Source organism: Procambarus clarkii, chromosome 56 (genome assembly GCF_040958095.1).
Source record: "Procambarus clarkii isolate CNS0578487 chromosome 56, FALCON_Pclarkii_2.0, whole genome shotgun sequence".
NCBI lineage: Eukaryota > Metazoa > Arthropoda > Malacostraca > Decapoda > Cambaridae > Procambarus > Procambarus clarkii.
In genome coordinates this window covers 6582859-6609656 of record NC_091205.1, presented here as the reverse complement: position 1 = coordinate 6609656, position 26798 = coordinate 6582859, and positions in this window count along the sequence as shown.

The window sequence follows — 26798 nt, the reverse complement described above, 5'->3', positions numbered from 1 at the left end:
CGCATGGGCCAATAGGCCTTCTGCAGTTACCTTTGTTCTTATGTTCTTATGTTCTTATGTTCTTAATACCTCACCTATACTCTATGCTTCATCAGAGTTGATATTCAGCTACAATAGCTCGTATTTTCGCTCATTGCTTATATTTTCTGTTATTCATAAACCCGATCAAACCTTCCTAACCTAACCTAACCTAACATATTATTTATAACAAACAAATACATTCTACAGAACAGTTTTTGTTGTTGTTTAGTGACATCGTGAAAAGCGACCTCAGGTATAGGGATAAGGTATTGATGGTCATTAGCATATAGGTGTGAAGGTATTACAGTACCTTACTGGTCAACTATGTATGACGTCACCAGACAACCAATGCGACCTTTGGCGTCCTACTGGCATGTGTATTTGATGTTATTAATCAAAAATGACTAGACTATCCATCCCCACCTAACCTAATCAGAGGTATAAGAATATACATTTTAGTCATCCACAACTGTAATCATTATTCAGAGATAAGTTCAAAAGTATAACAGAAGCCCAAATGTCATACTGCAATTTAAGCAGAATCGTACATCTGGCAGCATAGCAGGTGAGCTGAACATAAGAATAAAGGTAACTGCAGAGGTCCTATTGGCCCATACGAGGCAGCTCATATATTTCCACCCAATCTCATTCATGTCCACCCTATGCTTAAAACAACCAAGGGATCCCACTTAAAGTATTAGTTTACAATAATAGTTTTAATAAATAGCTCTTATTCTAGTTTTATACACAACAGCAATTATGAAAACCCTATATCTAGATATTCTACTATAATCCACAAGTAGTTACCACACATCTGGCAGTACAGCGGATTAGTGGCTGTGTTCATAGGCTAGTCAACTGTCCTCACATCCATCAAATAGATATCCAAATGTCGCACCTCAATTCATCCATCTAGCAACTCAGCTGGATGTTAGCCACTATATTCATAGGCTAATCATTTCTACACCTCAAAAAATCCTAGTCTTGCTACGCAAATCAGCTAACTTGTTTCTAAACCAACACTCGCAAATACAATCATGCATACCTACACATACTTCAAAACCTATGCATTCATAGAGAATAGCCTAGTTTTTGCCACCATTTCCCCATTAATCAGATGTAATTTATGCCATACACACAGAAAATACTGCATTTATACACCAAATATGCCATTTATGCACAAAATATACTATTTACACTCAAAATATACCATCACATAAAAAAATATGAGATTTTCATACAAAATATGTCAGTTGCAAACAAAAATATACCATTTACACAATATTGCATGTACACTCAGAGTATGACATTTACACAAAGTATAGTATTTTGCACAAATATATCAAAATGCTTATACATTTAGACAATCAAAAATGCACTTTAACTAAAATTACACAATTTCACAAACGTAATTTTCACAAAATACCCACACATTATCTCATAAACCAAAATACACTTACACCATAAAGATCTATTTTATCAAATTACAGAGCTTACACAAAATACACAATTTTCACACACAAATACAGTTGCACCAGTTCCACTTCAACAAATTAAAAACACAACGTGCATAAATGCACTATTATCACAAAAATTATTACACAGTTTGTGTAATTATTTTACATCTTTGCACAATTAATACAAGAAAACTTGCTATATAATTACTCAGCTTGCACAATGACAATCAATACCCAAAGGTAAAAATAATCAATTCGTCCATATGCAATTACACAACATGCGCAATTAATACACAACTTATACAATATTACACATCTTTCATATTTATTACACACAACTTGCACAAATGCATATCTAGCACAAATACATACAATACATAACTACCCCAAATAGGAAAATTTACACTATTTCATAAACATACTAGTTCATTACCCTAAGATATTATATATGTCCTTCCCTACACGACCTCACCAAACCTGACCTAGCATATCCAACCCTGGATTTGGTAAAAGTTGGCGAAATGTATGCTATGCCACCTAAATTTCACCAAATTTAAGGCAATTTCCACCAAATATACCCAAATGTTGTGTATCATAGCATCGCCAAAGCCCATTTTCACCTATTCCATACTATCCTACACAACCTCACCTAACCTGACCTAGCATATCCAAACCTGGATTTGGTTAAAGTCGACGAAATTCATGCTATGCCACCTAAATTTAGCCAAATATACCCAAATGTTTCATATCACAGCACTGCCAAAGCCCATTTTTACCTACATTTTCTCCTATACCATCCTACCCTACGCAACCTCACCTAACCTATCCTAGCATATCCAAACCTAGATTTGGTTAAAGTAGGCAAAATTTAAGTTATCCCATATAAATTTGACCTAATTTAAGACAATTTCCACCAAATATACCCAAAAATGTTTTGGAACATAGCACGGCCAAAGCTCATTTAGCTGAGTTTTCACCTATTCCAACCTGCCCTAGACAACCCTACCCATCCTCTCCTGGCATATCCAAAGTCAGATTTGATTATAGTTGGCGAAATTTATGCCTTTCCAACCTAAATTTTACCTAATTTAAGCCAATTTCCACCGAATATACCCAAATGTTTTGTATCTAGCATAGTCAAAGTTTATTTTAGCTGAGTTTTCGCCTATTCCAACCTGCCCTAGACAACCCTACCCGGCCTCTCCTGGCATATCCAAAGTCAGATTTGATTATAGTTGGCAAAATTTATGCCTTTCCCACCTAAATTTTACCTAATTTATGCCAATTTCCACCGAATATACCCCAATGTTTTGTATCTTAGCATGGTCAAAGTTCATTTCACCCAAGTTTTTCACCTATTCCATCTTACCTTACACAGCCTTACCTAACCTGACCTAGCATATCCCAAGCTAGATTTGATTAGAGTTCGTGAAATTTATGCTTACTCACCTAAATTCAACCTAATTTAAGACAATTTCTACCAATATACCCAAAATGATTTGTTACATAGCTCAGCCAAAGACCATTTTACCCGAGTTTTCACATATTCCAACCTACCCTACATAGCCTTACCTATCCCTGACCTAGCAGATTTGATTAAAGTTGGGGAAATGTAAGCTATCGCCATCAAATTGGAGATAATTTCCACCAAATATGCCTAAATGTTGTGTATCATAGCACAGCCAAAAACCCATTTTACCCACATTTTCATCCATTCCATCTGAACCTGGACCTAGCCTCTGATACTACATATACTCAGAGAAGTGATGTTTTTTGGATATGTACCTAAATGCCCGTGCCTAACCTGCAAGAGTCTTGGAGTTTTGTTGAATATTTTACCTATTTTTCTTCAAAAACTGAAGTTTTGGATATGAACCTATCCGCACTGTGCCTAACCTGCTAGGATCTTTGTTGAACATTGTAACCATATTCACAGAAAAGTGATGTTTTGGATATGGACCTAACAGACCCTCTCCTTTAAAACTTGGAACTGTGTTCAATATTGTAGATATAGTGTTGGGTATGTGTTTTGTTTTTACACATTAACCCAACCGTCCTGGACCTAACCTCCCTTCATCTAACTTCAAATTTATCGTAAATATGGAAGGACGTGTTGTTTGTGCATCAACCCACACCGTCCTTGACCTAACCTCCATTTATCAAACTTCAAATTTATCATAAACATGGGAGGACCGTGTTATTTGTGCATCAACCCAGCCGTCCTGGGCCTAACCTCCCTTTATCTAACTTCAAATTTATTGTATTTATGGGAAGAAGGTGTTGTTTATGCATCAACCCAACCTCCCTGGACCTAACCTCTGATACACGAATCTTGGTTCAACATTGCATCATACTTGTAGCATTTTTTTCACATAATTCAACCATCCTCAACCTAACCTCTATTACCTGGGGGGAGGGAGGTTAATGGAAAATATGATAATAATGGGAATTTTCTCTACATCAGTTCAACTTAACCATCCTTAACCTAACCTTAGTTAGAAAGGGATATAACTCACCAAAACTATTTAATTACCATTTACCTTATTTTCCTTATCCTAACCCATAACCAGAGGGTTTAGACCCCCCTTTACCTCTAAATTATACTATATATTTAAGGTAGGAATATATTTTCGCACATAAACCTATCATTCCCTAATTTAGCCCTGTACTCTAATTTTGTTTAATTAATACAAGTTTTCTTGTATTAATTGTGCAAAGATGTAAAATAATTACACAAACTGTGTAATAATTTTTGTGATAATAGTGCATTTATGCACGTTGTGTTTTTAATTTGTTGAAGTGGAACTGGTGCAACTGTATTTGTGTGTGAAAATTGTGTATTTTGTGTAAGCTCTGTAATTTGATAAAATAGATCTTTATGGTGTAAGTGTATTTTGGTTTATGAGATAATGTGTGGGTATTTTGTGAAAATTACGTTTGTGAAATTGTGTAATTTTAGTTAAAGTGCATTTTTGATTGTCTAAATGTATAAGCATTTTGATATATTTGTGCAAAATACTATACTTTGTGTAAATGTCATACTCTGAGTGTACATGCAATATTGTGTAAATGGTATATTTTTGTTTGCAACTGACATATTTTGTATGAAAATCTCATATTTTTTTATGTGATGGTATATTTTGAGTGTAAATAGTATATTTTGTGCATAAATGGCATATTTGGTGTGTAAATGCAGTATTTTCTGTGTGTATGGCATAAATTACATCTGATTAATGGGGAAATGGTGGCAAAAACTAGGCTATTCTCTATGAATGCATAGGTTTTGAAGTATGTGTAGGTATGCATGATTGTATTTGCGAGTGTTGGTTTAGAAACAAGTTAGCTGATTTGCGTAGCAAGACTAGGATTTTTTGTGGTGTAGAAATGATTAGCCTATGAATATAGTGGCTAACATCCAGCTGAGTTGCTAGATGGATGAATTGAGGTGCGACATTTGGATATCTATTTGATGGATGTGAGGACAGTTGACTAGCCTATGAACACAGCCACTAATCCGCTGTACTGCCAGATGTGTGGTAACTACTTGTGGATTATAGTAGAATATCTAGATATAGGGTTTTCATAATTGCTGTTGTGTATAAAACTAGAATAAGAGCTATTTATTAAAACTATTATTGTAAACTAATACTTTAAGTGGGATCCCTTGGTTGTTTTAAGCATAGGGTGGACATGAATGAGATTGGGTGGAAATATATGAGCTGCCTCGTATGGGCCAATAGGACCTCTGCAGTTACCTTTATTCTTATGTTCAGCTCACCTGCTATGCTGCCAGATGTACGATTCTGCTTAAATTGCAGTATGACATTTGGGCTTCTGTTATACTTTTGAACTTATCTCTGAATAATGATTACAGTTGTGGATGACTAAAATGTATATTCTTATACCTCTGATTAGGTTAGGTGGGGATGGATAGTCTAGTCATTTTTGATTAATAACATCAAATACACATGCCAGTAGGACGCCAAAGGTCGCATTGGTTGTCTGGTGACGTCATACATAGTTGACCAGTAAGGTACTGTAATACCTTCACACCTATATGCTAATGACCATCAATACCTTATCCCTATACCTGAGCTCGCTTTTCACGATGTCACTAAACAACAACAAAAACTGTTCTGTAGAATGTATTTGTTTGTTATAAATAATATGTTAGGTTAGGTTAGGTTAGGAAGGTTTGATCGGGTTTATGAATAACAGAAAATATAAGCCATGAGCGAAAATACGAGCTATTGTAGCTGAATATCAACTCTGATGAAGCATAGAGTATAGGTGAGGTATTAAGCCTGATTAAGAGTTCACACTTATGTGTGAACCTCCTGGGATCCGCATTTAGCGCGCCTCGCGCCACATTAGGGATGATGACGTCAGAAACGAAGGCTTATTTCAAAACATGAGAGGCTTGCTTTTCATTGAAGTCACCATGCCTGGCAGGGGACTGTTAGTTTATACAGTAATGTTGGATTAGTACTGAAATCGCATTGAAGTCTCCATGCCTGGCAGGGTACTGTTAGTTTATACAGTAATATTGGATTAGTACTGAAATCGCATTGAAGTCACCACGCCTGGCAGGGGACTGTTTTCATACAAATGAAAGATAGTAAGTTTTCATTTTTATTTTGCCCTATGCTCAATAAGCAATTTCTGAAGAAAGATTGACATGCTTAAATTACATTCTCTAGAAAGGCAAAGAAATAGAGGTGACATGATAGAGCTGTGAATGATAGTAAAGGGGAATATTAATGACCCATTATACGTATCAACATGAAATAGAACAGGAATGAATTGGATAAGTTATATATTTAGGAAAAAGACCTGGGTGAATATAGGTAACAGGGGAAGAACTCGAAAAATACACAAATAACTTCTTGCAGTGCTGCTCCCCTTTTGTTTCATGCAATGACCGATGGTTGGAAGTAAATAGGAAATTTAAAATAGTCTAGGGTTGATGGTATTTTACATTAGGTTTCAGGGTTACTGTTTTTTTTGCCCTATGCTTAATAAACGATCCTTCAAGTAAGATTGTCATAGCTCAAATTACATTCTCTAGAACGACGACGAAGAAGAAGAAATAGGGGTGACATGATAGAGGCGTGACTGAATGGTTATACTAAAGGGGAATATTAATAGCCTATTATACGTATCAACATGAAACAGAATAGGAAATGAATTCGATAAGTTTTATATTTAGGAAAAAGACCTGGGTAAATACAGGCAGCAGGGAACGAACTTGAAAATACACACAACACTTCTTGCAGTGCTGAAGTTATGTTCTTCCCTCATATACATGATCCCCTTTGATAAATGTAATGGGTGATGGTTGGAAGTAAATATGAAATTAAAAATAGACTAGGGATGATGGTATTTTATATTAGGTTTCAAGGACACTGTTGTATCGCAAAACACACGACTCATAGACCGGCTTTTTAATCCCCTCGAACATGCCGGTGCAGGAACGCTGAGCGGTTAGCTGGTGACGTCATTGACCATTAGCAATGTCTGTGCAGGGTCACTAAGCCAACGAAATTTGGGGATGCCAGGGACCGGCTTTTTAATCCCTAGGCAAGTTGAATAGAGAAAACCCAGGGCGCGTAGACAGTGCCCGGAAAAACCAAAACGCAAGGTTGTAGGCGTACTGGAATCAGGGGGTGCGGAGACCGGGCCCGGAAAAAACCAAAACGCACGGTTGTAGGCGTACTGGAATCAGGGGGTGCGGAGACCGGGCCCGGAAAAAACCAAAACGCACGGTTGTAGGCGTACTGGAATCAGGGGGTGCGGAGACCGGGCCCGGAAAAAACCAAAACGCACGGTTGTAGGCGTACTGGAATCAGGGGGTGCGGAGACCGGGCCCGGAAAAAACCAAAACGCATGGTTGTAGGCGTACTGGAATCCAGGGGTGCGGAGACCGGGCCCGGAAAAAACCAAAACGCACGGTTGTAGGCGTACTGGAATCCAGGGGTGCGGAGACCGGGCCCGGAAAAAAACAAAACGCACGGTTGTAGGCGTACTGGAATCCAGGGGTGCGGAGACCGGGCCCGGAAAAAACCAAAACGCACGGTTGTAGGCGTACTGGAATCCAGGGGTGCGGAGACCGGGCCCGGAAAAAACCAAAACGCACGGTTGTAGGCGTACTGGAATCCAGGGGTGCGGAGACCGGGCCCGAAAAAAAACAAAACGCACGGTTGTAGGCGTACTGGAATCCAGGGGTGCGGAGACCGGGCCCGGAAAAAACCAAAACGCACGGTTGTAGGCGTCAATCCCACTACTTCTAATCTCCTCCTTTGCTGCTGTCAGCTCTCTTTTCAGGTTGCTTATTTCGTTCTTCATTTCCTACATCATTTCTTGCATCTCACTCTTGATGTCCTCCAGAAACTGGGCGAACATTTCCTTCATCTCGTCACCTTGGCTCTTTCCTGTTCCCCTGGGACCTCTGGCTGCCATGCTTGACCCTGTTGGGATGGGGGAGGGAGAGAGAGAGAGAGAGGAAGAGAGAGAGAAAGAGAGAGAGAGAAAGGGAGTGATAAAGGGAGAGATAAATGGGTGGGTGGGGGGGATCCGACCCTTCCACTGAAGTGAGAAGAAAGTAGAAGGGGAGGGGGGGGGAGGAGATGGAGAGAGAGGCGGGAGGGAGAGAGAGGAGAGGGAGAGAGTGGGTGAGGGAGAGAGCGGGTGAGGGAGAGAGCGGGTGAGGGAGAGAGCGGGTGAGGTGTGTGTGTGTGTGTGTGGGCAGAGAGGGAGGGGGATGGAAAGAGAGGGAGGGAGAGGGGGAGGGAGGGAGAGAGGGAGGGAGAGGGGGAGGGAGGGAGAGAGGGAGGGAGAGAGAGAGGGAGAGAGAGAGGGAGGGAGGGAGGGAGGGAGAGAGAGAGAGAGAGAGAGAGAGAGAGAGAGAGAGAGAGAGAGAGAGAGAGAGAGAGAGAGAGAGAGAGAGAGAGAGAGAGAGAGAGAGAGAGAGAGAGAGAGAGAGAGAGAGCAGGAGAGAGAGAGAGAGAGCAGGAGAGAGAGAGCAGGAGAGAGATAGTGGGAGAGGGAGAGAGGGAGTGGGAGAGAGGGAGAGTGGGGAGGGGAAGAGTGCGTGTATGGGCGATGCGGGGGACTGGGGGTGGGGGGGGGAGATGGCGACTAAGTCAGGTCAGGTCCGATGGTGCAGTCAAGATGGGGGGGGGGATAGTAAGGTCCTATCCCAGATGCCTTTTCCCCTGACTGGACAATTGTGTGTGTGTGTGTGTGTGTGTGCACGCGTGTGTGTGTCTGTTTTAGTGTGTGCACACTTGTGTGCGTGTATGTGTCAAGATATCCCTTATGCGTTACCTCTGCCTAAATGAGCCATTCTGAGATTTTTAAATATATATGATATCCTGAACGAGAATTTGATAATCTTTTACCTCAATCTGTACACCTGATTAATTGACCAGAGAGGGGTACATACCAGTCTGCCTCCCGCTCACACAACCAGATGAGCGATGTATGATGACGATGGTTATCCGTCGTTGTCTCCCACTTGGTGATTCACTAAGTGCTGGTAGATTGATGAGGTCGTTCTTCTCTTTCAACACAAAGCTCTGGAGTCAGTCACTGTATCGTTATGTGACAGTTCACTAATTCACTGTACCACTGATCACAGTCACCACTCAACCCATGGTGACAACCAACACACACACACACACACTGTGTGTGTGTGTGTGTGTGTGTGTGTACTAACCTAGTTGTGCTTGTGGGGGTTGAGCTCTGGCTCATCGGTCCCGCCTCTCAACTGTCAATCAACAGGTGTACAGGTTCCTGAGCCTATTGGGCTCTATCATATCTACACTTGAAACTGTGTATGGAGTCAGCCTCCACCACATCACTTCCTAATGCATTCCATTTGTCAACCACTCTGACACTAAAAAAGTTCTTTCTAATATCTCTGTGGCTCATTTGGGCACTCAGTTTCCACCTGTGTCCCCTAGTGCATGTGCCCCTTGTGTTACACAGCCTGTCTTTATCAACCCTGTCGATTCCCTTGAGGATCTTGAATGTGGTGATCATGTCCCCCCGAACTCTTCTGTCGTCCAACGAAGTGAGGTTTAATTCCCGTAGTCTCTCCTCGTAGCTCATACCTCTCAGCTCGGGTACTAGTCTGATGGCAAACCTTTGAACCTTTTCCATTTTAGTCTTATGCTTGACTAGATATGGACTCCATGCTGGTGCCGCATACTCCAGGATTGGTCTGACATATGTGGTATATAATGTTCTGAAAGATTCCTTACACAAGTTTCTAAAGGCCGTTCTTATGTTAGCCAACCTGGCATATGCTGCTGCTGTTATCCTCTTGATATGAGCTTCAGGGGACAGGTCTGGCGTGATATCAACCCCCAGGTCTTTCTCTCTCTCTGACTCTTGAAGTATTTCATCTCCCAAGTAATACCTAGTATCTGGTCTCCTGCTTCCTACCCCTATCTTCATTACATTACATTTGCTTGGATTAAACTCTAACAGCTATTTGTTCGACCATTCCTGCAGCTTGTCCAGGTCTTCTTGAAGCCTCAAGCTGTCTTCCTCTGTCTTAATCCTTCTCATAATTTTGGCGTCGTCAGCAAACATTGAGAGGAATGAGTCTATACCCTCTAGGAGATCATTTACGTATATCAGAAACAGGATAGGTCCAAGCACAGAGCCCTGTGGGACTCCACTGGTGACTTCACGCCATTCTGAGGTCTCACCCCTCACTATAACTCTCTGCTTCCTATTGCTTAGGTACTCCCTTATCCACTGGAGCGCCCTACCAGTTATTCCTGCCTGTTTCTCCAGCTTATGCATCAACCTTTTATGGGGTACTGTGTCAAAGGCTTTCCGACAGTCCAAAAAAATGCAGTCTGCCCACCCTTCTCTTTCTTGTTTAATCTTTGTCACCTGATCGTAGAATTCTATTAAGCCTGTAAGGCAAGATTTACCCTCCCTGAACCCATGTTGATGGGTTGTCACGAAGTCTCTTCTCTCCAGGTGTGTTACTAGGTTTTTTCTCACAATCTTCTCCATCACCTTGCATGGTATACAAGTTAAGGACACTAGCCTGTAGTTCAGTGCCTCTTGTCTGTCACCCTTTTTGTATATTGGTACTACATTAGCAGTCTTCCATATTTCTGGTAGGTCCCCCGTGTGTGTGTGTGTGTGTGTGTGTGTACTCACCTAGTTGTACTCACCTAGTTGTGTCTGCAGGATCGAGCATTGACTCTTGGATCCCGCCCTTCGAGCATCGGTTATTTACAGCAATGACTCCTGTCCCATTTCCCTATCATACCTGGTTTTAAAATTATGAATAGTATTTGCTTCCACAACCTGTTCCTGAAGTGCATTCCATTTTCCCACTACTCTCACGCTAAAAGAAATCTTCCTAACATCTCTGTGACTCATCTGAGTTTCAAGCTTCCATCCATGTCCCCTCGTTCTGTTACTATTCTGGGTGAACATTTCGTCTATGTCCACTCTGTCAATCCCTCTAAGTATTTTATACGTTCCTATCATGTCCCCCCCCCTCTCCCTTCTTCTTTCTAGTGTCGTAAGGCACAGTTCCCTTAGGCGCTCCTCATACCCCATCCCTCGTAGCTCTGGGACGAGTCTCGTTGCAAACCTCTGAACCTTTTCCAGTTTCATTATATGCTTCTTCAGATGGGGACTCCATGATGGCGAGGCATACTCTAAGACTGGCCTCACGTAGGCAGTGTAAAGCGCCCTAAATTCCTCCTTACTTAGGTTTCTGAATGATGTTCTAACTTTTGCCAGTGTAGAGTACGCTGCTGTCATTATCCTATTTATATGTGCCTCAGGAGATAGATTACCTGTTACGTCCACACCCAGGTCTCTTTCGCGCGTCGTCACAGGTAGGCTGTTCCCCTTCATTGTGTACTGTCCCTTTGGTCTCCTATCTCCTAGTCCCATTTCCATAACTTTACATTTGCTCGTGTTGAATTCCAGTAGCCATTTCTCTGACCATCTCTGCAACCTGTTCAGGTCCTCTTGGAGGATCCTGCAATCCTCATTTGTCACAACTCTTCTCATCAACTTTGCGTCATCCGCAAACATCGACATGTAGGACTCTATGGCTGTAAACATGTCGTTAACATATACAAGAAATAGAATTGGTCCCAGCACCGATCCTTGTGGTACTCCACTTCTTACTGTTCGCCAGTCCAACTTCTCGCCCCTTACCGTAACTCTTTGGCTCCTTCCTGTTAGGTAGTTCCTTATGCATGCTAGGACCTCTCCCCCCACCCCCGCCTGCCTCTCGAGCTTGAACAGCAGTCTCATGTACGGTACTGTATCAAAGGCTTTTTGGCAGTCCAGAAATATGCAGTCTGCCCAACCATCTCTGTCCTGTCTTATCCTCGTTATTTTATCATAGAATTCCAGAAGGTTTGTTAGGCACGATTTCCCTGTCCAGAACCCATGTTGATGCTTGTTCACAAACCTAATATTCTCCAGGTGTGCAACCAGTCGTAGCCTAATTATTCTTTCCAGTATTTTACAGGGGATGCTTGTCAGTGATACAGGTCTACAGTTAAGTGCCTCCTCTCTATCATCTTTCTTGAAGATCGGCACGACATTTGCCTTCTTCCAGCAACTGGGCAATTCTCCCGACATAAGTGACTCATTAAAGATCATTGTCAGAGGCACGCTGAGGGCCTGCACTGCTTCTTTTAGTATCCACGGTGATACTTTGTCTGGTCCAACTGCTTTAGTTGCATCTAGAGTTGTCAACTGTTTCATTACCTCTGTTTCATTACTGTGTGTGTGTGTGTGTGTGTGTGTGTGTGTGTGTGTGTGTGTGTGTGTGTGTGTGTACTCACCTAGTTGTACTCACCTAGTTGTGTTTGCGGGGGTTGAGCTCTGGCTCTTTGGTCCCGCCTCTCAACCGTCAATCAACAGGTGTACAGATTCCTGAGCCTATCGGGCTCTGTCATATCTACACTTGAAACTGTGTATGGAGTCAGCCTCCACCACATCACTTCCTAATACATTCCATTTGTCAACCGCTCTGACACTAAAAAAGTTCTTTCTAATATCTCTGTGGCTCATTTGGGCACTCAGTTTCCACCTGTGTCCCCTAGTACGTGTGCCCCTTGTGTTAAATAGACTGTCTTTATCTACCCTATCAATCCCCTTCAGAATCTTGAATGTGGTGATCATGTCCCCCCTAACTCTTCTGACTTCCAGCGAAGTGAGGTTTAATTCCCGTAGTCTCTCCTCGTAGCTCATACCTCTCAGCTCGGGTACTAGTCTGGTGGCAAACCTTTGAACCTTTTCCAGTTTAGTCTTATCCTTGACTAGATATGGACTCCATGCTGGGGCTGCATACTCCAGGATTGGCCTGACATATGTGGTATACAAAGTTCTGAATGATTCTTTACACAAGTTTCTGAATGCCGTTCGTATGTTGGCCAGCCTGGCATATGCCGCTGATGTTATCCGCTTGATATGTGCTGCAGGAGACAGGTCTGGCGTGATATCAACCCCCTAGTCTTTTTCCTTCTCTGACTCCTGAAGAATTTCCTCTCCCAGATGATACCTTGTATCTGGCCTCCTGCTCCCTACACCTATCTTCATTACATTACATTTGGTTGGGTTAAACTCTAACAACCATTTGTTCGACCATTCCTTCAGCTTGTCTAGGTCTTCTTGAAGCCTCAAACAGTCCTCTTCTGTTTTAATCCTTCTCATAATTTTAGCATCGTCCGCAAACATTGAGAGAAATGAATCGATACCCTCCGGGAGATCATTTACATATATCAGAAACAAGATAGGACCGAGTACAGAGCCCTGTGGGACTCCACTGTCAACTGGAGCTAAGCAACTGTGTGCTAAGGCTGCAGTGAGATCTATCAGCCAGGAAGCAGCCACCTTGCTGAAACCTCATCAGCTCGGGTTTGGGATTCCCCTAGGTTGTGAAGCTGCAGCACATGCAGCGCGGGCTTACATTGCTGATGTCCAGGACCAGAAGGCACTAGTAAAGCTTGACTTCAAAAATGCCTTCAATCAAGTCAGACGAGACGCTATCCTCAGGGCTGTACACAACCATTTCCGTCCCTTTTACCCATTCATACGATCGAGCTACAGTGGGGACTCTAAGCCTCTTTTTGGGGAGCATGAAATAAACTCCTGTGAAGGTGTCCAACAAGGTGACCCCTTAGCACCCCTGCTTTTCTGCCTAGCTATCAAAGAGGTCACTGATAGTCTGACAAGCGAGCTAAACATCTGGTACCTGGATGATGGCACTCTCGCTGGAACTCCGGAAACCATTTTGGAGGATATAAGGAAAATCCAGGAGCAGGGAGCAGCCTTAGGCCTCATTCTCAATGCATCCAAATGTGAAATAATCTCCCGCAACCCAGACATCACTGGGCAAATACAAAATGTTCTTCCAGACAGTCTCGTTGTCGAGCCACCGGACTGCACTCTCCTGGGTGCCCCCATTGGCCCACGAGCAATCGAGGAGGTCCTGGCTGCAAAAATCACTGATCTAAAGAGAATGCTGGACAGGATTGACAAGATTGATGTCCATGATGCTCTCTTTCTCCTCACAAGATGCCTGTCTCTCCCTAAAATGACCTACTTTCTGAGATGTTCTCCATCCTACAGCAGCCCTAAGTTAAATGTGTATGACACCCTTCTGAGGTCCATGCTGGTGAAAGTCCTGAACCTGCCATTGGACGACTCTCAGTGGGAGCAAGCAACGCTTCCTGTAAGACTCGGCGGCCTTGGTGTCCGCACAGCCTCCCAAATTGCTCTACCGGCCTTCCTTTCCTCCTCCCACGCATCGCATGACCTCGTCAGAGATATCTTACCTGCAACCCTGAGAGATTCAGCAGGAATACACGATCCTGCTTTCATTGAATGTTCAAATCAGTGGGATGTTCTTGCAGTCCCAGCAACCATTATAGAGCCAACAAAACAACACAAACAGTCCGGCTGGGACCACCCTCTAGTGGAAAAAGTAGCTGATGCCATGCTCAGCGCCGCAACATCAGACAAAGAGAAAGCCCGCCTCAGAGCAGTGCGTGCCCCCCATGCAGGAGACTTCCTCCTGGCAGTACCCATGTCAGCAATGGGCACGCGCCTAGATCCAGAATCCCTTCGTGTAGCAGTGGCTCTCCGCCTTGGTGCCCCAATTCACACTGAATACAAGTGTATTTGCAACAGGGTGGAAGCAGACCAATACGGACTGCATGGGTTGCATTGCAGAAGCACAAAGGGCTGGCATGCAAGACACAACGAGGTCAATGACATCATCAAGAGAAGCCTCGTCTCAGCTAGGTGCCCAGCGGAGAGAGAACCTCGCATCATAGGGGTCCAAAACCCGAATTTCCCCGCACTTTGCCCTGATGGCATCACCATATACTCATGGAAGGAGGGTAGACAGTTGGTGTGGGACTACACATGTGTATCCACCCTGGCTGACACCTATGTACACTTCGGAATTGATCAAGCAGGTGGGGCGGCCAACCACAGGGAAACAGCTAAATCACTCAAGTACAGGCGACTGGAAGGTCAATACCTCTTTGTTCCCATAGCGTCTGAGACGCATGGCCCCTGGGGCAAGAGTGCCTTGGGATTTCTCAAGGAATTGGGTTCCAAGCTCATTGACGTCACCAGAGACCCAAGGGCTTCCAGTTTTTTTGTTTCAGCGCCTCAGTGTGGCGATCCAGAGGGGAAATGCTTGCTGCGTCCTCGGTTCATGTCCGGAAGCAGAGGAGCTTCAAGAGATCCATAACCTTTAGGCATTTGTCTTGTATGTTTTGTAACCTTTAAATACACAATAAAGCAAAAAAAAAAAGAAAAAAAAAGGAAGGGGGTGGTAGGAGAAAAGCACACAGAAACTGTATTGGAGGGGACCTACATTGCCTCCAATGCGTTATGTGTAGTTTCCTCCGAGGCTATGGGTCCCCCTTCTTCCAGCCAGAGGTTGTACTCCCTTCCCTATATAAATATATATATATATATATATATATATATATATATATATATATATATATATATATATATATATATATATATATATATATATATATATATATTGGTGTATACTGGCAGCAGGTTTTCTTTCAAACATGTTTCATTGAATATGACCGCATATTCTGTATTTATTATTTTCTGGTATAGGGCTTCTATCCCTCTAACTATTTTCTTAGCATCAGGGCTTAATTGAAATAGGAGTTCTCCAAAACTCATTTTCGTACTTTTAAGGTGAAGAAAAGAAGTGATTTACTATAGAGTGTATTACACTTATTTATATAATTTGCACAACGTTTCGAACCTCCATGATTCATTCTCAAGTGAACAGATCTTACAATACTAGTTGATTTTATACCCGCACTGGGTCAGGTGATAATACAATAAAGGTGAAAACATGGGGGAATACATAAGGGATAAATGTGAGGTGAAACATAGAGGCTGCAGAAGGCTTATTGGCCCATACGAGGCATCTCCTATCTAAACACAAAGATTAATCCAGTGTAATTGGCCTATTATGTTGGACATTGTCTTCTGTGTTGGCATCGATATGTTCTTGTCTTGTCCTTACTCTCATGGTGGGTAGAGTAAATAGTTCCGTGATTTGGGTGTTCATGGAAGGTCGCTCTATTCTTATGTGAATTGCCTCAAGAATTTGTAATCTTCTAGCATCTTGGGTTTTGTTTATTATGCAGGTATTCTTGTTCAACATTTCTCTTGTTAGAGTAATGTCATGGGCTTGTCTCATGTGATTCCTAGGGGCACCAGATTGAAGATGGCATGTCAAACGCCTCGTCAGCTTGGTCGACGTCATACCTATGTACTTACATTGAAGGTTACATCCTTCGTGGGGGCAAGTGTACATGTATACAACGCTTGACTGCTGTAGAGGGTTCTCCGTCGGCTTCGGGCTGTTTTTGATAAGGAGTTCGGAAGTCTTCTTGGTTTTGTAGAATATTATCAGGTTTATGTTTTGGTTAGGAGTAGTGCTTTTTACTCCTTTACGGATTATTTCTTTCATTATTCTTTCCTCTTTTATATGTTCACTGTGCATGGTTGATTTGTAATATAATTTTATTGGGGGTGTTGTGGTTTCTGTTCTAGGTTCTGAATTATACCAACGGTCCAAGTGTCTTCTTATAGCAGCGTTTATTTCCGCGTTGCTATATCCGTTGATCACCAATACCTGAGTTACTCTTTCAAACTCTCTACTCACGTTGCTCCATTCAGAGCAGTGGGTAAGCGCTCAACGAATATAAGCATTGAGAACACTGGCTTTGTATCTTTGGGGGCACTCACTTCTACCGTTCAGGTATAATCCTATGTTGGTGGGCTTGGTATACGTTGGTGCTTAAAGAGGTTCCTGTTTTTGTTATTAGTACATCCAGGAATGGCAGACTGTTATTTTCACTATTTTCATGTGTAAATCGGAGTACTGACTCTCTCTCTAGGTGTCTTTTTAGGTCAATTAGTTCATCTGAGTCTTTTACTATTACGAATATGTCATCTACATAACGGCAGTATACAGTTGGTTTTTGTCTGCTACTGAAGACCCTGTCTTCGATGGTTCCCATATAAAAATTAGCAAATAAAACTCCTAAGGGGGAGCCCATTGCTACTCCGTCTATTTGTAAATACATGTCTCCTTGTGGACTGATGAAAGGGACTTCATTTGTACATGCTTCGAGAAGACTTTTCAAGTGTGGCTCAGGTATGTCTAATTTGGGGGTGCTCTCGTCTCTGTATACTCTGTCCAGTATCATTCCTATGGTTGTGTCGACTGGGACGTTGGTAAATAGGGATTCAACGTCCAAGGAAGCGATGATTCCATCGGGCTGGGTAGATTTGATCAATTCTAGGAAATCTGCTGATGATTGTAGACTAAACTTACTTGGAGTGTATGGAGTTAGGAGTTCATTGAGTTTCTTTGCCAGGTGATAAGTTGGGGTTGGTATTTGGCTGATTATAGGGCGTAGTGGGTTACCTGGTTTATGCGTCTTAACATTGCCGTAGGCATATCCTAAGCCATAGTCGCCTTGAAGTTTATTGAAATGCACACTACCTTTCTTTGCGTTGATTGCTGTAATTGTTTTGTTTACTTTCCGCTTAAGGTCTTCTACGGGGTTCCTCGTGATTCGTTGAAATTTGGAGTCGTCACTAAGGATGTCGCTAATTTTGTTCATGTATTTATGGGTAGGAATCAATACATATGCTGCTGTTTTGTCGGCTTTTCTTATTGTTACGTCTTTCAGATTTTTTAGTTGTTTCGCTGCTTCTTTGAGTCGTGGGGTTGAGATTGTAGATGAATATGTTCCTCGTTTTTTCCCTGCTTCTGCAAGTAGTTCAGCTTGAAGTGTGTCAGTGGTGATGACTTTTTTGTTGTCTTCTAGCTTATGGATATCGTCCAGAAGCATTTCGATTTCCAGGCGTTTTTGATGCATCTTTGGTTTAGATAAGAATTGACAATTTAGACCAAGATTTAAGAGGTCTCGTTGGTCCTGGGTAAGATCATAAGAAGTCAGGTTAATGTAGCCATCTTTAGGACGAGGGATTTTTAACTGTCCACCGTTTAGGGCTGTTAACTTACGGAGTGTCTTTGTTTCTACAAGAGTTTTATGTTGTTGTTTCAGGTTAAATAGTTCACTGTTGATGGTTTGCTTGAGTTGGATAGGGATGTCGTGCTGGGTCCATTTGTTTAACAGATGCTCAGCCTGCTCTGTAAAGGTTTGGAGGGCTTCCTGCTTCTTGTTTAGTTGATGCCGAATGAGCTCTTGCCTATACCTATAGGTAAATAAGGTAAATATATATATACCTATAGGTATATATATATATATATATATATGTCGTACCTAGTAGCCAGAACGCACTTTTTGGCCTACTATGCAAGGCCCAATTTGCCTAATAAGCCAAGTTTTCCTGAATTAATATATTTTCTCTAATTTTTTTCTTATGAAATGATAAAGCTACCCATTTCATTATGTATGAGTAAATTTTTTTTTATTGGAGTTAAAATTAACATAGATATATGACTTAACCTAACCAACCCAACCTAACCTAACCTAACCTAACCTATCTTTTTAGGTTAGGTTAGGTTAGGTAGCCGAAAAAGTTAGGTTAGGTTAGGTAGGTTAGGTCGTCGAAAAACAATTAATTCATGAAAACTTGGCACATTAGGCAAATCGGGCCTTGCATAGTAGGCTGAGAAGTGAGTTCTGGCTACTAGGTACGACATATATATATATATATATATATATATATATATATATATATATATATATATATATATATATATATATATATATATATTGTAATTTTCTTTATTTTCATTAATTTTTTGCTAAATAGTTTATTTGAATTATTATTATTATTATTTTATATTAAGACCATAATTTATTGACTTAGTTGTGTTAGTTTAGGTTAGGTTAAGATAGGTTAGGTTAGGTTAGGTTAGGTAGGGTTGGTTAGGTTCGGTCATATATCTTTGTTAGTTTTAACTCAAATTTTACAAAAATTAGCTCATACATAATGAAATGAATAGCTTTATCATATCATAAGAAAAAATGAGAAAAATATTGAAATTCTGGAAAACTTGGCTTATTAGACAAATCAGGCCTTTCATAATAGGCAAAGTATTGCGTTCTGGCTACTAGATACAACATATATATATATATATATATATATATATATATATATATATATATATATATATATATATATATATATATATATATATATATATATATATATATATATATATATATATATATATATATATATATATATGTCGTTCCTAGTAGCCAGAACGCACTTCTCGGCCTACTATGCAAGGCCCGATTTGCCTAATAAGCCAAGTTTTCCTGAATTAATATATTTTCTCTAATTTTTTTCTTATGAAATGATAAAGCTACCCATTTCATTATGTATGAGGTCATTTTTTTTATTGGAGTTAAAATTAACGTAGATATATGACTGAACCTAACCAAACCTACCTAACCTAACCTAACCTATTTTCATAGGTTAGGTTAGGTAGCCGAAAAAGTTAGGTTAGGTAGCCGAAAAAGTTAGGTTAGGTTAGGTTAGGTACGTTTGGTAGTCGAAAAACAATTAATTCATGAAAACTTAGCTTATTAGGCAAATCGGGCCTTGCATAGTAGGCCGATAAGTGCGTTCTGGCTACTAGGTACGACATATATATATATATATATATATGTATATATATATATATATATATATATATATATATATATATATATATATATATATATATATATATATATATATATATATATATATATATATATATATATATATATCTTCTCCGAGGCTATGGGTCCCCACATTGGCACCAGACTCACAAACTTTTATATATATATATATATATATATATATATATATATATATATATATATATATATATATATATATATATATATATATATATATATATATATGTCGTACCTAGTAGCCAGAACTCACTTTTTGGCCTACTATTCAAGGCCCGATTTGCCTAATAAGCCAAGTTTTCCTGAATTAATATATTTTTTCTATTTTTTTTCTTATGAAATGATAAAGCTACCCATTTCATTATGTATGAGGTCAATTTTTTTTTATTGTAGTTAAAATTAACGTAGATATATGACCGAACCTAACCAACCCTACCTAACCTAACCTAACCTATCTTCATAGGTTAGGTTGGGTTAGGTTGCCGAAAAAGGTAGGTTAGGTTAGGTTAGGTAGGTTAGGTAGTCGAAAAAACATTAATTCATAAAAACTTGGCTTATTAGGCAAATCGGGCCTTGCATAGTAGGCTGAGAAGTGCGTTCTGGCTATTAGGTACGACATATATATATATATATATATATATATATATATATATATATATATATATATATATATATATATATATGTCGTACCTAGTAGCCAGAACGTCGTACTCGGCCTACTATGCAAGGCCCGATTTGCCTAATAAGCCAAGTTTTCCTGAATTAATGTATTTTCTCTATTTTTTTTCTTATGAAATGGTAAAGCTACCCATTTCATTATGTATGAGGTCAATTTTTTTTTAATGGAGTCAAAATTAACGTAGATATATGACCGAACCTAACCAACCCTACCTAACCTAACCTAACCTATCTTTATAGGTTAGGTTAGGTTAGGTAGCCGAAAAAGTTAGGTTAGGTTAGGTTAGGTAGGTTAGGTAGTCGAAAAGCAATTAATTCATGAAAACTTGGCTTAGTAGGCAAATCAGGCCTTGCATAGTAGGCTGAGAAGTGCGTTCTGGCTACTAGGTACGACATATATATATATATATATATATATATATATATATATGTATATATATATATATATATATATATATGTATATATATATATATATATATATATATATATATATATATATATATATATATATATATATATATATATATATAAACAACGCATTAGAGGGAATGTTTAGATCCCCTTTAATACAGTTTCTGTGTGCTTCTCTCCTACCACCCTCTTCCTTTTGTTGTGCTTTATTATGTATTTGATGGTTACAAGATATACATGGGTTGATGCAAAAATAATACAAAAACGTGCTTAAAGGTTATGGATCTCTTGAAAACCACGACAATGGGAAACATTGATGAATGTCACAGACGGTTTCGATCATTGTTGCAAGTCAAACACTTCTTCGAATTCCTCTGAAGTTGGACTAGTGCCCAAGACGCAACAGGCATTTCCCCCTCTGGATCGCAACACTGAGGCGCTGGAACAAGAAACTTTTTGCTCTCTGGTCTTTTGTAGCACTGATCAATTTGTTCCCCAATTCCTTCAGGAAGTTCAATGCACATTTTCCCCACGAACCGAGGGTCTTCGAGCCGATCGGAACAAAGCTGTAGCAGTGTGCCAGACCTCTGTACTTAATAATTTTCTGCGATTCCCTGAAAGAATCAGCACCACCGCTTTCACGTGTGCTGTAGTGGAGGTAGGTACTGGCCAGTGTGGCAGTGCACGTGTAGTCCCACACCACTTGCTTACCATCCTTCCAAGGTAGCAAAGTGACCCCATCAGGGCGCTTCTGAGGGTCGTTAGGTCTGGATAGGTGTGGTTCTCTTTGTGCCAGGCAGCGGGCTGTGGCGAGGCTCCTCTTGATGATGTCGTTGACTTCTTCATGTCTTGCAATCTTACCCTGTGATTTACGACATACCAGACCATGACGACCATATTCGTCTGCCATCGCTAGTTTTGCAGATGCAGCTATGTTCAGTGAGGATGTGGGCGGCAAGGCGAAGGGCAACTCCAATGCGGAGAGCGTCATGACTGAGGCGACTTCCCAAGGCTGCATTGGGCACAGCAAATAAAAAATCCCTGGCGTCGGGTGCTGTTACCGCTAGGAGGCGGGCTTTGTTTTCAGCATCAGCGTTGTCAATCATTGCTGTGACAGTCTTTTCCATTATGGGGCTATCCCAGTTGGCCTGCTTGTGGTCTTTTGGGATACTAATTGTGACAATGGAAACTGATAACATCTAGTGTTATGGGGAGCAGGAGTGTAGTACTTACTTAGTTCCGCAACTTGAGTCCAGGTTCCACGTCCATGAGGTCTGATCTTCCCCTCAGTTTCCACCTCTCTCGCCTCACTGCTCAAAGCCCACACTGCCTGGCGTCTCCAGGTTGTTTGTTGTTTTATATTTAAATACTGAAAACTAAAATTTCCATGTAGCAACGGCTAGGGTGAGCCCCAGCATCTCCATGTTGTTGTTGTTGTCTCCAATGACTTCTCCAATCTCCCTTTTTTATACACTTCACTGATCTCGACGTGAGATGACATGCGGTGGCTGTGTGCCTGACATGGGACCCCATGTAGATTGTTGTTGTTGTTGATTTAGGGGCGACGACGATCGTGGGATCGGATGCGCCCCGTGTACCCGGTAAAGGTCAATCGCGAGGCCTGGATAGGTGAAACTCCAAGCTAAATCGCGAAACAAGTGACGCCAATCACTGGAAACTAATATACCTCGCAGCAAATGCAGACAGGCAGATGATTGGGGAGCCCTAGGAGTGCCTCTGGGTGACAAGCACCGACCCAGACCCACACAGGATTAACTGAGGATTAACAGGATTAACTGAGTACTATGACCAAGCAACAAAAATCAGGCAAGAGAGAGAGAGGGCTGGGCAGACTGCATATTTCTGGACTGCCAGAAAGCATTTGACACAGTATCTCATAAGAGACTAGTGCACAAACTTGAGATGCAGGCAGGAGTGAAAAGGAAGGTACTTCACTGGATAAGAGAGTACCTAAGCAACAGGACACAGCGAGTCACCGTAAGGGGTAAGGCCTCGGTGTGGCGGGGAGTCACCAGTGGACTCGTTCCTCACGATGTTTGCCGATGATGAAAAAATAATGAGGAGGATAGTATGAGGCTACAAGATGAAATAGACAAACTGAAGGAATGGTCCATAAAATGGCTACTAAGGTTCAACCCAAGTAAATGTAAGGTAATGAAACTAGGAGGAACTAGGAGGCCTGTCACTGGATACCGAATGGGAGATGAAGTCCTTCACGAAACGGACAGAGAGAAAGATCTGGGAGTTGATATCACACCAAACCTGTCTCCTGAAGCCCACATCAAAAGAATAACATTAGCGGCCTATGCGAGGCTGGCTAACATCAGAACTGCTTTCAGAAACCTGTGTAAAGAATCCTTCAGAACCTTGTATACCACATATGTCAGGCCAATCCTGGAGTATGCAGCCCCAGCATGGAGCCCGTATCTAGTCAATCAAGAGACGAAGGTGGAAAAAGTTCAGAGGTATGCCATTAGGCTAATCCCAGAACTAAGAGGCATCAGTTATGAGGACAGACTACGTGAACTGCACCTCACGTCGCTGGAAGAAAGAAGAGCTAGTGGAGACATGATCACTACATACAAAATTCCAAGGAGAATTGACAGGGTGGACAAGGATGGATTATTTAACACGGGTGGCACACGCACAATGGTACAGAGGTGGAAGCTGAGTACCCAAATGAGCCACAGAGACACTAGAAGGAACTTTTTCAGTGTCAGAGTAGTTAGTAAATGGAATGCACTAGGAAGTGATATGGTGGAGGCTGACTCCATACACAGTTTCAAATGTAGATATGATAGAGCCCAGTTGGTTCAAGAATCTGTTTATCAGTTGATTGACTGTTGAGAGGCGGGTCCAAAGAGCCAGTGCTCAACCCCTGCAAGCACAATTAAGTGAGTACACAGAGAACACCAGGCAGCAAACCCAAAACTTGTCCCCTAACTAAAACGAAAAAGTCATCCAGTGTCCTCCGGCAGAGCAGAAACCAGCCGCCCACCACGGCTGAGGGCACACCAGGAGCTCACTAACCACCGGCACCTCTCAGCCATGCCGGTCCTCAAACACCGTCACCCTGCCGGGAGAACCAGCCAGACCACATCAAATCTATATAAATAAAAATGGAAATATTCGTTTGTTCAAAATCGCTAATCTCCAAAGGTTCTTCACCGATAGCTTTGAAATTTTCACAAATTGTTCCATTCACATCGCAGCAGGTTTTTTATACATATTATATTAATGTCACGTCTGTGAAGGAAAAAAAAACGTTTTTTTTAAAAGCTGTGTTTTTCATGTGGGAGAAATCTTCAAAACCTCTTTACTGATTGCTCTGAAATTTTGACACGTCATTGCATTCGAATAGGCGCGTGTTTCCATATACATGCCTTACCTGTGACTGGAGAAAACATGCTTTTTATGAAAAGCATTTTATGACACAATGTTGCATTCGAATATGCGCATCTTTTTATATACACACTATATAGATGCCACCACTGTGGCAGATAAAAACATACGTTTTTTTTTTAAACAGCGCCATCTGTTGCACATGATAGCAACATGCACTCTATACTAAATATGTCACGGATTCCATTTCAATGTTTCTGATTGCATTGATAAATTTTACTTTAATAGATTTTGATTTAATTGATTTTTTATTAAATTATTTTGTGTGACATTGTGTTGGAAATGAGCTGTGTTGTTTTACATATCGTTCATTTTGTAAATATAAGTATGGATGACACAGCAGTTTCAGGAAAACTATGCATTTCTTGAAAAATAGCACCATCTGTTGCATGTAAGAGCAACACACACATATTATACTAAATATGTTACAATTCCATTTCAGTGTTTCTGATTGCACTGATAAATTGAATTTTCATAGATTTTTATTTATTTTCATTTAGATTTAATTATTTTGCGTGAATTGCATTGGAATTGAGCTGTGTTCAACCAATCATTCAATCAGAACATCAGATCACTTGATGTTCCAAATTTTCTGATGGGAACATCAGACCATTTGGGAAGGCATTGGACGAGGGCGTGGGGATGACGAGGGGACGGAAGTGAGAGATGGTGGGGAGGACGAGGGGACCAGGAAGGGGGTAATGGTGAGGAAGGATGAAGGGACGGGGGAGTTTTGGATGGTGGGGAAGAGGGGATGAGGGAATGGAGAATGGTGGGGAGGACAAAGGGACAGGGGACTGGGGCATGGTGGGAAGGAAGAGGGGATGGTGGAGTGGGGAATGATTGGGAGGCCGAGGAGACGGGTGAGGGGGGGAATGGTTGGGAGGACTGGGGGACAGGGAAGGTTACTGTGGCTCAGCAACGCACATGCGTTGCTGAGCAACGCATGTGCGTTGCTACGCGTTTACTAGCAACGCTTAGCTGGGTACTGATAGTAAATAAACAATAAATAAATACATTTTTATTTAGGGAAAGTACATACATAGTTGATTTACAAACATATTGTTGGATTTATATATATAGCTAGTACATACAATACCTAAAGCTACTAATACACATAGCGTTTGGGGCAAGATTAAAAAAAAATCAACACTCCCAGGACCCAAGGCCATATGTGCGCAAGGCGTCGTACAACCTTTACCCCCAACTCCAAGGCTTTTGGGGTTGGCTTTGCCAATGACGACAACGCAGTCTGTTGGCAGAGGTGTGGCAAGGTCAGCGCCATCTGTGAAATGCTCCTAATCGTAACTCATTTAGGAGGTGGGTCGACGACAATGCCCTCTGGTGAGGAAGATGATAACATCAACGCCATCTATTGCATGCACCCGACCATATTTTCTGTTCCCCAGTAAAAGGCTGTCATTACATGTTATCCTAGTGCACTTACTATCTGGCTAATGACTTTTATGTCCTCAGACGTGATGAGGAGGGTCTCTTCAGCTCCAGAGGTCAGTTCACCCAGGGCAGTCCAAAACTCCTGACTTGCTCAAGAGAGGACAAGTGGCTGCCGTCAGTAGAGGCAGTGCTTTGTCTTTGAAATATTATTGGTTGGAACGATGTACCCAGGATAAGCCAAGGCGAGTTACGAGACAGCTGTACCAGCCAACTGTTGAGAAGTTTTGCTAGTGTGTTGCTGGATACTTCTGCCAGGGTGTGGGTAGAGACCACTGTTCGTGATATTTGTGACCCCTGTTAGCATGTTGCTGAAGTTCTCTGCCCAAACTGTCCTCTTAAAAATAACCTCGCTTTTGGCCGTTTACCCGTATGGCCGAAAGTGGACGTAATTTGAAGATGGAAAAAAATTAAAATAAATTTGGGATTCTTTTTTTTTTTACAACAACAACAACAGTAAGTTAAGGATCCTCTGGTAAGTTAGGTGGGCAGGAAATTCTCGTAAAGTTTCAGAAGATTATGGAAAAACGTTAATTGAAAGTTTCCTCTCCTAACCTTTCAGAGTAGGCCGGATGACTCGAACAGAAAACAGGACATAACGTCTCTTTTGTGAGTCGATTTCATTTCATATTACATCCACTTTTGGCCATAGTGCGCATGCAAGCGAAAAGCGACGTTAGTTTTAAGAGGACGAGATGCTCTGCCAGTGTGTTGCTGGAGAGACAATGTGGGGTATCTTTGGGCACCATGACGTTACAATGTAGGACAGGCCCATGTTGTGTTGAATAGGGTGAACTCGCAGATGTGAGGACCATTGAACATGGATGACGTATAATAGAAGATAGTGGACTCACCGGGATAGAAGAAGACTGCAAAATTTATCTTATTAGTGTCCTGTGCGAAAGTGACACTCGCATTGTACATATGTGTATATATAATAATAAGTATAATTGGTGAAAATGCAGATTAGTATTGTTTACCCCATTTTTATATTTTCAGGATCACTTGCTACCATCAATTCTTAATAACTTACTATTAACTTGGGGTGGTATCCATGAAGAAGAGGCACTAAGCCCAGGAGCAGTGATTAAAATAAAGAATCCGGTCACAGACTACTATATTCATAAGGGT